The sequence below is a fragment of the Hippopotamus amphibius genome, chromosome 1 (assembly GCF_030028045.1).
Source record: "Hippopotamus amphibius kiboko isolate mHipAmp2 chromosome 1, mHipAmp2.hap2, whole genome shotgun sequence".
Lineage (NCBI taxonomy): Eukaryota > Metazoa > Chordata > Mammalia > Artiodactyla > Hippopotamidae > Hippopotamus > Hippopotamus amphibius.
Window position 1 is genome coordinate 78,192,524 of NC_080186.1, and position 14,142 is coordinate 78,206,665.

The window sequence follows — 14,142 nt, forward strand, 5'->3', positions numbered from 1 at the left end:
ATGCAGGAAGATGCCACTCTAAGGAAATTTATGACAGGCAGAAAGACAACATGTTCCAGGGTAACATTGGGAGATTTGGGGCATGCAAGAGTATTCTTGTGAGGTCTTAGCCATGGGAATAAACTTATGTTTTATAACATTTTGAGTGTGAGAGCTCACTGGATAAATTCATGTGCCTTCAGCTGGGAGCATGTCCTGGCTAGAAAAAAGAAAGATCTCAAGTTAACAAGGCAGTTTTCTAAATGTTCTACATGTAAAATATACTACTTTTACACTCAGAAATAAAACCCAGCATCTGTTATATATCGGGTTGGCCAAAAAGTTCATTTAGGTTTTTCCGTAAGCTGGTATGGAGAAACCCGCACAAACTTTTTGTCCAACCCAATAAAACAAGATAAAAGAGAGAAGGAGAGATTGTTTTCTAGATAGTATACGTTTGCCCCTCAAGACCCACTCGGACACCTGCACCATCCTGGCCGTGCCCTAGGAGGCTGGTCCTCACAGACTGAGTCCGTGGGCTCTCTAGCCCTGTGGCTGCTCAGAAGTGGGGCAGCAGGAAGAAAGAAAGGTTCCTCTCTGCTGGCCAGGGTGTAATAGTGGTGAAAGCCCTCTGCTCTAGATCACAGCTCCTGCAGTCACCCCCTCTAAGGAGACAGCTTTCCCTGGGTTCCATTAACTACTGTCTCTACTTGACCCTTCAGACATAAGGCTGGTAGCTGCTTTCCACAGGGTGCTTCATCATCCCTTTGTGGTTATCCTCAACCCTGTCCACACCTTTTGTGAACAGTACCTCCATTCAATTCTCCTTCACTCCCTGTGGGAGTGCAATCTGTTTCCTGCTGGAATCCTGACTGATAACAGATTTGCTCCAAAAACATTACAAAGCCAGAGGGCAATTTTAAAATATCCCCCTTCAGTGCCTTGTACAGTGACTGACACAAAGCAGGGTCTCAATAAATAACTGTTAGAGAATGAATGAGTAAAATCTAGTTGGAGTTCTAGAATGGTTTTATGGCTTTTAGCAAAGAAGATCATCAGGCATTATCTCAAATTGCTTTTGTGAGGCAGAAATAGTTTTATGTCATCACTCATGGGTGGCAATGGTGATTCTGTTTGGGAATTCAGAGAAATGTTATAACATGTTTAATATTACATTGTTATTGTATTATACTATTGTTATATAATAGCATACAATATTATTAACATTACATTACATATTATACAATGTTATAATATGTATAAAATAGAAGAATAGAGATCATACATGCCATGTTATTACTGATTGCTAGTGTCAGTTGCCTTTCGTTTAGGCTACCATGGGTGGAGAATTTATCCTGTGCCATTTTAAGCACTACATATAAGAGTTCAATTATGTCTCATTACAGCAGCCAACCAAATAAGGTGGTGGGCACAATTATCATGACAGGTGAGGGAATCAAGTCTCGGAACAGTAATAACATACGCACAAAGTCACACACTCTGCTGGTTCAGACTAGAACTTTATTTCCAAAGCCAAGTCTCTTAACCAATCACTATGCAGATGATTGGGTCTTATTCACATCTTTTCAAGATAGAAGTGAATAAAGTGACTTTTATTTATTTTTCTGGTACTGGAATACAAGTTAAGTTGATTAGTTTTCTGGAATCATGCTCCCTAACCATGTGAGAACAAAAAGGAGTAATTTTTAAAAGATACCAAAGTTTTTAAATGCCTCAAATTTAAGGCAAATGTAAACTAGAGAAGTCAGGCTCCCTTAATTTGAGATTATTCTTCCATTAGCAAATATTGTTTCTCAGTACACTGAATACCATATGCTTCATTAAAACAAAGTGTTTCTAAGAATTTCTAAAGTTATGAGTAAGTATGATAACTATAAATTCCATTTCTAGCATATACGAATAATTTTCTTGTGGTTATATCTTTCAGCACTTACAAGATGCTTTTAAACTTATATTAATCTTTCACAACAATCTGTTATTTTCTAAGACTACAGTATTCTTCATATAATTATGTATATCTCTTTCTCCACAGAGATATAAAAGCCAAAACGAGGGGAAAGACCCTGACTGCTATAGCTATAGTGTAAATTTCTCCTTTGGCGGGTTTCGGTTATCAGCACTAGTAATCCCTGATTGATAGAAATTTCAGTGAATAATGATAATCATTCTAAAATCCTACATTATGGACAGAAACCATGATGAAATGATCAAACCCTGAAGAAATGAAAAAAAAAAGGGTAATATTTTGAGTTTTTAAGAAAGTTGTTTTTTCCAGTTTAGGATTGCCCTTTATTCTGAGCTGATGTTCAAAACAGTTTCATTTTTCTTTTCATGTAATTGATTTATTGAACGTTCTGTACACGTTTTAATTTCTCTCCAATAACTGCTTTCCATCTGCAATGTTAAATCTATTTCCTCCTCCTTAACAACAGCTCAAACTGAGTCCATAACTTATAACTGCTTTAAATCCCATCTCCTTCCCTTTTCTCAGCTCAATGGCCAGGATCTGTGGGACCACTTGGTGGCCAGTATGTAGGACTTAGAATGGCAAGAAGGAATAATCTGCTCCTTTATTTCTCCTCCCTCCTCCCTTTTGGTTCTAGCTACTTCCACACACTGAGTGAAAGAGTTAATGAAATGGAGAGCCTTCTTAGGTAACCGGGCATTTAATTGCAGTCCTCTGTTAAGTGTCTCTGCTTCTCTTACAAAAAGAGACTGTATATTGATGCCCTCTCTAAGGCAGGTGTCCATATGCTGGCTCTCTTCTTAGTGGTAAGCAGGAGCTTTCACTGGGAAAAAAATAATAATAACTTTTCTCATTTCCTCAGCTCCCATCCCCATTGGTACACATTGAAACCCTTGTTGGTAGGGTTCTCTTGAGCAAGTCTATTCTTCTGATTGAAGTAATGACAAGATGGCTTAATCCACAACTCACTTCTCCAGAATAAGCTCAAGCATTTTTGTTACCCCAAGTGGTGATGGTTAAGCTGCTTTGTTGCCATCTCTTCTCTCTGCCCTGCTGTCTCTCTCCATTTCTCTTTCTCCCTTGCTCAAGGGGACATGAAGAACAGATCAGAAAGTCTTCTGCATAAATGATCAATGGAGAAATGAGATACTGTGTCAGCTTTTTAGTAATGTCTTTCAGACCAAAGCCAACCATTCAGTTACTCTGCTCTGTAATGCTGGGGCTGAGACACTGCAAACTGTATTTCACAAACTCTCTTCCCCATTGGCTCCCTTTAGGTGCTGACAATGGGAATCATGAGTAGGAAAATAGAAGAGAGCTGGAGAGAAGGGACTCTCTTCCTTTTTTTCAGGAGCATAGACAACACTGGCTCTCCCTCCTGGCTGACCCAGATGCAGCCACACAAAACCCCAATATCTGCTCACTAGCTTCAGAGCCAACCCTTGCTGGGTCCAGTTCCTAAGGTGGTGACCCCTCCTCTTCACTGCTAGACACTCATAATACCACCTTCCCTTTCTCTCTCAGCACTAGGAATGGTAGCTGCTTCACTAATCTTTGGGTTACCTGCCTGCCCTGCTTTCATTTTCATTATTCATATGTATGTAATCAATTTATTATATTAAATCCCTTTTGTTTTCCTAAAGGATATAGAACCTGACCTTCCCTTTATTGAAGGCACCCCCCATCTCTAGAAGTGGTTCTTCATCTTCAGTAGGCCCACAATTCACTTCTCCAACACCCCTTCACATTCCATCCTCCCCCAGCCCAGAGTCAGTTTATATGAGGATTGGGCGGTTACTGGGGTGATGACGGGTATCAGAACCCATCTGGCTCTCTCTCAGAGGGAGTTGCCTGAGCACTTTTGTATACAGCTCTCCTTGGAGAATATTTGGATGGCTCTTGGTCCTCTGTTTAGAGTTACAGTCCCCAACTTTTTAGCAGAAAAAGTCCTACTCATCATTCTTTCAGATGATGAAAATGTCCATTTTTGAGATGATGGTAATGTTTCTTAATGGCCTTAATTGAGAAAATTAGACATTGGCAATTTCTATGTCAAACCTCTAATTCTTTGGAAGTTTTATTGATTCACAAAGTACAAATGTCTAAGAACCTCTTCACTAGACCAGTGGATCTTAACTTTTTAAAATAAATAGCATAGGGCTTCCTAGATGGTGCAGTGGTTAAGAATCCGCCTGACAATGCAGAGGTCACGGGTTCGATCCCAGCTCCAGGAAGATCCCACATGCCACGGAGCAACTAAGCCCATGTGCCAAAAAAATAAATAAAATAAAAAAATAAATAGCATAGAGTCTAGTTCAAGAAAATAAGGGTTTTCTGTTTTGGGCTGGGATCTAATGTGGTATAACTGGAAGGAAGAAATGCTGGACAAAGAGGAGTCTGATGTGGTCTCCCCATTCACAGCCCCACAGGCACCTAGCAGAGCTATCAAGCTCACTCCGGGCTTTTGGGGTCCTCAGTTGTCAAGGGTTTTGTAAAGGGGTTGGATTATAATCATCCACAAACTTTATGAATCTAATGAAATTCCAGGAAACTAGTAGAAGTAAACACAAACCATAAAACCAACTCTCTAGACTCAACAAATGGATAAACATGTCCAGAAGTCAATACAGAAAATATAAAGTCCTCCCTGGAGTTTCTATCTACTGGTCTCATCACACTTTCAGAAACTCAAGGCTACTGTGTCCAATTAGAGATGACTCTGGATTTGACTGTTGGGGAGATAAATAGGAGAGACAAATGTGCTTCCTCCTAAAAACTCCTGTAATGGGATGCAAATAATGGAGAGCCAAAAAAAAACTGATTAAAAAAAAGTGTATGTAATACAAAAAGACATTCTGTGCATAATTTCTTATGACTATAAGCACCCAACATTTAGATGTAGGCATTTTGAGGAGAAAAAAAATCAATTTGTTTAATTAGGCAATAAGCATCAAGGACTTTTGAGTTAAAAATTGAGAAGTATTAAAAATTAATATGAACTTAAACCATTAGCTCAGGATGAGAGAATTATAAGTAACAAAGAGATAATGGCATTCTTTTAATAGTCATCAGACTGCAAAGCACCTAGGCTAAATTCTGCTCTGAGGAAAACATGTCTCCTAAACAGCCACTTAAAATCAATTTCTACTATAAAATGTGTTCTTTGTAACTTACTAATAGAACACAAACTTGAAATCAATACAGGTTGACAAGAAAGAAAGAATTCTTATTACACAATTTATTTGGATGAATGTTAATTCCTGACAGTAACAGAGCAGAGAGAAAGTGACAAACTATTCCCATGTTTCTACTCGTGTAAACACTCTAATGCCTTGATGGGTTTATTAGTGAGTTTCTCACCAATAAAAACTGTCTAAATGGAAAATTTTTAAAGGATTGAATTATTTTTCCTACTCTAAAAAAAGTAACTGGTACACTGATTAATTTTTTATAGTTTAAAGTGCCATAAGACATTATACAAATTGCTTTGCTTTTTGGCCATTTTGGGTTCCATCTTAAATAAGAGGGAAAGAACAAAGGAGCCCTATATTCATGACATATTCAAGCCATATATTCAAATCAATGAACAATTTGATATTATAAGCTCTCTCAACATCTGAGGGTTTCCATTTCAGATTTATCATTGTACCAAAGTGATGATGTGATCAGGAAGATTTAGAAAGAATGAAGGAATTTTTACTTTCTCCTAAAGTGAACCATAAAAGGTCTACAAACAAATGTAAAGGACCAGTATGGATGAAGGATACCCAGTTCACTTAAGTATTTGTGGGGTACCTGCTCAGGCTCAAATTGAATTATTTTAATTCCACCTTCAGAGCTACTTAGTAGCTTTCACAAACCTATTATAGCTGTTCTAGGACCCCAATTAACGTTACCGAATTTCAATGATAGTATAAAAAATTAAGTTGCACCTATGATCCAAAATTCCCATGTCCACCCAAAATGAATATTGACAGTTCTTTTCCTTCAGTTTCCCAAGAGCAGTAACAAAAACCATTGAGAACCCAGTGTGTGACAGAGACTTGCTGGATGCTGCGGGTAATATAAGATGAATATGACATAATCCTTGACCTTAAAATGCCCATTGTCTAGTCTTCAGAGAGATGAATCAATGATTATTCATTCTACAATACTTATGCCTCCTTGGCAAGGGTCAGGGTTGCAGAGTAGTGTGATAAGTGCTATGACAGGAACAGACAATGGGTTCGTTAGGCAAACAAATGAGTGAAGGCCACCTTTTTTGGGCAAAAATCATCAAGGAAAACTTCACAGAAGAGGTTCCAGTCCCTTTACAAGTACTGGAACTAAGGAACAAAGAAAGAAACCCTTCTGCTCCCTGCCCTATGCATTCTCCAGAATGATCTTTTGAAAATGCAAAATTCTTTATATGTGCTGTGCTGCTTTACATTCCTCATGGCTTCCTGTTACATTTAGGATAATCCAAAGCCCTTCATGTGACATACCAGACCCTACACATCCGGTCCCAGCTTGCCTTTTCAGCCTCAACTTCCTATGTCGGCTTCTACTTGCTCCCCCACCTTATCCCACATTGCTGTTCCCTTTAACTCATTTATCTTCAGCCAAACTGCATTTAGGATTTACCCAACATGCCTTCCTCGCTGAAGGACTATTCCTGCACTGTAATAATCTCTCCATTTTGCAGCTAACTCATTCCTCAGTGTTCAGCTTACATGTCATTTTTTCAAAAAAGACTTTACTGACTTCCCCTACGTGTCACAGGGCCTTATTACATCATTACTTCTTTCTTATTCACACTATTCATCATAATTATATATTTATTTGTAAAAACACATAGTTCTGAACCTCTCAGAAGCTCTTAGTGAGTATTGCCAGTCACTTTATTCCTTGTGCCAAGCAATAAATACTTACTGGAAAGTGTCTGAGTGAATAAAATAGACATGCTCTATGCCTCTCCCTGGATGCATTAAAACTATGATAATCCAAAAGCGGCAGAGAGGAGAGGGCAAAAGACAGAACCAGAATGCCTGATAAACTACAAATACCAGCTCACAAGTAACCAATACTGACAGGATAGACATTCTAACTCTTGTGATAAAGATACTAATAGCTTTGCGGTGGGAGCCATTCTATAGTCCCTACGTATATTATCTCATGTAATTCTCACAACTGTTTTTATCTCCATTTTACAGGTGAGAATTTTGAAGCACAGAAAGAGTAAATGACTCCTCCAAGCTCACTCCAGGGAAAGGACAGAGACAGAATTCACACCCAGGCACTATGCCTGCAGAGCTCATGAAGTTAACCATTGTCTTCCATTGCCTTTTGGAAGCAGAAAATCATTATTTATCAGAGAACAAGCAGCAAATGAGGATGAGCTAGGGCCAAAATGCAGAGGATAATAGAGCATAAAAGTAGGATTTCAGGACAAGAAAGGAACCAGATTTTTTAAAAAAATAATGAAACAAAAAAGAGATAAGATTCTGTTGTTTGCAGAACATATGGAGCCTATGAAAAGCTGCTCCTTTATGTAATCTCATACAAATTTACATCAAATTGAAAAACTTGGACTATGTAACAACTGTAGATCTAAAACAGCTAAAATGGCATACAAATTTGCCTCTGCTTTCTCCTATGCTTGAGTAAGAATTCACAAGTATTTCCTTCTTGTAAATTAGGTCTCTGTTTAAATATCTAAAATAATTTTAATACAGAAGACTCAGTGTTCATTCACAAGTGCTATTCCTTAGGCTTTTATCAATTGTCCATCGGTATAATGCTTTTCAAATGTGCTTTGAGGGACATGTGGGAGATAGATAAGATTCTGGTCAACATCTCCTTTTTAGGCTCAAAGACCCCAAATACTTATCATCAGTGTAAAATTCTTCCCTTCTTGGGAAGATGGCTGAAGTAACAAAGTTCATTATTATTTTAAGCAAGCAAGCATATTCTGTGTGCTCCTTTCTCAGAAATATAAATACTACATCATTTATTGACTTCCTTTGAGGGAGATGCCAAAAATGTGAGAAATCTTCCCAGGACCTCAAATGAATTAATGGCATGACATTTACTGGCTTAACCAATGATTACCACCTATTTAGAAGCAGACACCCGATTTTGGGCCAAGTCTGTCCCAGGCCTACTAAAAGGCTGGGGGTCCAGATTGAGATGAACATATGAAAAAAAGAGGAAACGTCTCAAAAACAGAAGGCTGAAACTAATATGGCAATACCAGAATGCTGTATAACATTGTTTTGATAGAGCATAAAGGAACATACGGAAATATTTTTATTGGTCTTTAAAAATCTTCATATTCAGAAACTATCATGTCCTTGCTTATTTTTAAAGGTGCAAAATTAGACCTCACCCTAAGAATGGACTCACTCATGAATTTGACAAGTACTGAATACATCTGATATATAAGTGATGAGTGAACAGACTGAGCAGGTATTAAAAGAAAAAGATGCTTGGCAGCCACAAAATCTCAGTTTTTACCTATTTTACGTTCTGGGGCTCTATGGAAGATTTCATTATTTGACACGAAGGTTTGCCAGTTAGAAGTGCTTGAAAACCAGTTCTGCCTATAGCACCCTTCCCCCATTAGTTCCTTAGAGCAGTGTTTTTCAAAGTTTATTTATTCAAGTGCCATCTCTGTAACATTTGCCATATGGGATTCCCTCATTTTACAGATGAAACATAGAGCCCTATAAAAGCGGACTTGTCATCCACCTAATGATGACACAAGGAGGACTAAAATTCCAGTAACTTGGATTTGATCCACATTTTGTTCCACTACAGTGCTTACATTTGCTACCTCTAAATTAAAGGGTTTTGTTTGTTCTTGTTTTAGCAAAGCTTTATGTATACATTAAAGAGCATACTGACACACACACACACACACACACAAGACCTCAGCACAGAGCAATTCATTTATGAATTCACATATGCATGTGCTCAGGCACTCTCTTATTCATTTATCTGAAAATCATTCACTGAGCACTACCGAGGGCCATGCACTGTACAGGCTCTGCAAATACATAGATGAAAAGGCATGACCTCTGTCTTCAAGGATTGTGCAGTCTAAGTAGAGTACCAGGGTGCAAATGGACAATTGATGTAACCATAGAAGTGGCAACAACATACAGGAAGACTGCCTATACACACTCACACATATATAACTGTCTATATATATAAGATTGCCTAGGAGGATCAGGAAAGGATTCACAAAGATAAATCTGAACCATGCTCTTGTAGGATAACTAAAATTTTACCAGGAAGGTGAAGGAGAGTAGTCAATTCCCAAACAAAACAAGACTTCCTCTCACCAATAAGAGCCCAATTAGTGATTATGGAATCTTTAATAAGTCATTTCATCCTTCTCATCTTATACTTCTATTGGTGAAAAACAATGATTTGCTGTATATATTTCTGACATGGCTGCAATCATATACTGAATATTAAATGTGGTTAAATTGCTGTATGCTTTAGAATGAAGGAAGCAGTAATATTTCTGGATTTAATGATAGGCATTTGTAGATTCTCTAATATGAACTGCATTCTATGCAAGCCAGTCGTTGTACAAAACAAAGCTCTCTAAAACTGGATTCAGACAATTCTAGGTTGAGATTTCAACTCTATCACGTATTAACTGTGAGATTTTAGCAGTTTGCGTGACCTCTCTGAGACTGTGTTCTTCTTTATAAAAACAGGCACAATGCCTCCTATCTCACAGGGTTATTGTGAGGATTAAATGAAATAGTGAGCGATGCCTAGCAGGGTCTTGTATGTAATAGGTCCTCATTAAGCGGCTTGCTGAATCACAATCCCATCAAAACATTTCAGTTAAGTCTTATCTCTTGACACCTCACCAGAAAGATGCCCTCTTTCAACTTCTTTCCTTTTAAAAAACACAACTGAAATAATATGACCTTATATAATTGTGCTTTAGAGCTATTCATGCCTGAATTTTATTACCAAGAGAATATAACAACCGCTTCACAGAGGAAAGACAGTCTCCAGGCATCTGAGCAGGGGGTCAAGATGAATCTGACAAAGTAAATATTACAAACATTACAAAAGGGCAAATCATAAGATGAGGAAATAATATAGTGTCAGAAATGGCATTAATCACAGGTCCTTTAAACTATAGTCCATTCATGGATGATTGTGGGAAATAACAATACTAAAAAATTATTATACAACCATGAATGTAATATAGAACACTATTCCTCAGCATTTAATGAAGAAGAAGCAGTACCTATTTCTCTCTTTTATCATAAAGCTAAATAACATCATCTGGATCACAAAAAGTGCTTTTGGCCTTCCCAGGATTTTACAGGGTGTGTGTGTGTGTGTGTGTGTGTGTGTGTAATGAAAATACAGATCAAACTTTTGTAAAAATATGAACTTCAAACACAGAATGACAGAATGCAAAGCTTACACTAGTTTGTATGGCCCTGAAGAATAGGATCTGAAGGAGAAAGAGTGATAGAAAACACTTTAAAAATGTGTAAGAGGGACTTCCGTAGTGGTGCAGTGGTTGAGAATCCGCCTGTCAATGTGGGGGACACAGGTTCGATCCCTGGTCTGGGAAGATGCCACATGCCGCAGAGTAACTAAGCCTGTGAGCCACAAGTACTGAGCCCATGTGCCACAACTACTGAAGCCCATGCACCTAGAGCCCATGCTCTGCAACAAGAGAAGCCACCACAAAGGGAAAGCCCACACACCACAACAAAGAGTAGCCCCCACTCGCCACAACTAGAGAAACCCTGCAAGCAGCAATGAAGACTCAACACAGCCAATTAATTAATTAATTAATTTTTTAAAATGTGTAAGAGACAGAGCATGTTACTCTTTTAATGTAATGCTACAGGGTAAGACTTTACTCCACATATAATGGAGGTGGGAAATGTTTTGAAACTATGTAAATAGGGGATTGAAATGTTCAGCTCTGCACTCTAGAGTATGTATTCTTATGCAGGGAAGAAAGTAAGCTGAAGAGTAGAATTTTGAAAGAAGGACAGTAAGAAGACTGAAAACAAGGTGGCAATAGTGACAGAAACCAAGGACTTTCAGAAGGAGGCACAATGGACATGGTCTTATGAAACAGAAAGGTCAAGAAGATAAGAACTGAGAAGTAATTACTAAAGAGAGAAATTAGGTGGTCATTAACCAGCTTTGAAAAGAGGCTTCAAAAAGTGATAGGGATAGAAGCTTGATTTGGTAGCTACAGAATGAGATTAACATCTCTGGAAGCCCTGAGCACTGAAAAGACTATAGTGGGATTCAAAATAAAAACAACACTGCAGAGCCCATTTCCATTAGCTGAGAAGAAAAAAGTCTAAAATAAATCAGGTATACACTCAACCCTATGACAAAAGGAGGATTTCTTTCATTCCTAGAACAAAGTCCTGACTCCACCCTCATACAAACCTCCAACAAATGACTGACCAAGAGGAACTCATTTCACTCAAAGATGAATGAGAATCAAAAAGGAAAGAACACAAGATCTATGCAAGCAAATGAATGAATGAACAAACGAATGAGTGAATAAAAGAATAAAGAGATAAATAAATGAACACCACTAGAAAAATACTATCATGAGACTAGATGAAAATTTTAATCAAGCACATTGCTATTGAATTGTGCCTGTGTGTATGTGTGTGTAAAGAGAGAGTGTGTGTGTGAATGAAAGCAAGAGAGAGAGAGTGGTCACTTTTATAAAATAAGATCACATAGAAGAGACTCAACAATTGAGAGAAGTGTCTAACACATGGTAAAAGACATTTCATAAATATCTGTCAAATGAATGACCTGTGAAACAACAAAAGAAGATAAACATGGATACATGAATTGGCAGAGTTTAATGAAGAAGTGAAGCACATAATAAAATAGACAGAGAAATAAAGGCCAAATTAGAAGCAGCAAAAAGCCAAACTGGCCATGTTGGAAACATATTAGGAAACAGACTTACTTAAAGTAGGCTAAGTAAATTGGAAATAAAGAGTTTAAAGAAATTAGAAAAATAATGACAAATAGGAAAACAAGAAACACATAATTAGTATTTCTGAAAAAGAATCAAAAAAAGGCATTAATATGAGACAAATATCTAAAGGTATAATTTAAGACTTTTTTTTAGAAATAAAAGAACATTGAAGAAGAAAAAATAGATACAGTTGTGGTCCAGGAAAAAGCAACTGATAACAATCATATCTTAATAAAATTAACAGGTTCAAAATGAAAAAAAGAATTGATTAAAAAAATGTAGATTCTAGTAAAAAAAAAATAAGCCACTAATAAAATTTCTAAAAATAAAAATTTTTATCACTGTATCATATATGCAAACACACAGTCTGTTCTCTTGTGTCTAGTTTCTTCTGTTCAACTTAATGTCACTGAGTTCCATCTGTTTTGTCACATCTACCAGCAGTTCATTCTTTTTTTTTTAACGTATATTTCTGAGAAGTACCCCACTTTATAAATACATCAAAATTTGTTTATCTTTTCTCCTACTGATAGACAACTGAGTTGTAACCATTTGGGAGTATTATGAATATAACTGCAAAAAATGTTTTGTACAGGTTTTTGTTTGTTCACATATATTTACTTCTCTTAGGAATTACCTAAGTGTGAAATTTCTGAATATAATCACAGAATATGCTTAAATTTAAAAGAAACTACTAAGCAGTCTTTCACAATGATTTTAATATTTCACACGACAACCAGCAATATATGAGAATTCCAGTAGATGCAAATTCTCACCAATATTTGGAAGTGTCAGTTTTTGTTTGTTTGTTTGTTTAGTTTAGACATTCTACGAGCTTTGAAATGGTATCAAATTGTGGTTTTAACTTGCAGTTCCCTGACAATTAGTCACGTTGAGAACTTTGTCATGTGCCATTGGCCTTTGGCAAATCATCTTTTATGAAGAGTCTGATCAAATACATTGACTATTTTGAGTTATTTGTGTTTTCATTATTAATTTTTGTAGGTGTTCTTTATCCATTGATACAAATCCTTTACTAGATATATTTTCTCCAGTTTGTGGCATGCCTATTCAGTCTAATAAAAGCATTTTTTAATGAGAAGTTTTTAATATTAGTGAACTCAAATTATACATTCTTTTCTTTTACATTTACTGTGTTTTACATTCTAAGATCTTTGCCTACCCAAAGGCACAAAGAGCTTTTCCTATTTGTTCTTCTGGAAGTTTTATAATCCTATTCTTTATGTTAAATACTATGGTTCATATGAAATTGATGTTTGTGTGTGGTGGGAGACAGGACCAACGGTCATGTTCCAATATTTATCCAGTTGTTGAAGTGCCATTTCAAAAATCAACACACCTGAAATAAAAACAACCTATTAAATTTCACTGACTTTAAGTTAACTAATGTACAAAGTTCTACAACATGAACACAATCAAGATATAGAATATTTCCATCACCCCAAAGAGTTCTCGCCTACCCATATGCAACAAACCCCTTCTCCTACAACGAGCTCCTGACACGCACCAATATGCTTTTTGTCTCTGTAAGTTTGCCTTTTCTAGAACTTAATATGAATAAAATAACATAACATGTAATCTTTCATGTGTAGCTTCTTCCATTCAGCATAATGCTTTTGAGATTAATCCATGTTGTCATGGGTATCAGTAGTTTCATTGTGACTGCTGAATAGTATTCCATGATATGGATATACTACAATTTGTTTATCCATTAACCAGTTGATAGACATTTGAGTTGTTCTGAGGTTTGGGTTACCATGAAAAAAGTTGCAGAAGATATTCAAATATAATAAAACATTTGTTTAAAAAAAAAAAACATGATGTTTTCATTTATCTTAGGTAAATACCTAGGACTAGGATAGTTGAGTCATTTGGTAAGTGTATATTTACCTTCATTAAAAAACTACCAAGCTGTTCACCAGTGTGTAAACTATTCTGCATTCTCCTCAGCAATATATGGGAATTCCAAATGCTCTGCATCCTTGCCAAAAGCTGCTGTTATCAGGATTTTGGTTTTGTTTTCTTATTTTAGCCATTCTAATAGGCATGTAATGGTATCTTATCATGGTCTAGATTCATATTTCCCTAATTACTAATAACGTTGAGCATCTTTTCATGTGTTTTTCATTCATCTATCTTCTTTTGTGAATTATGTGTTCAAATATTT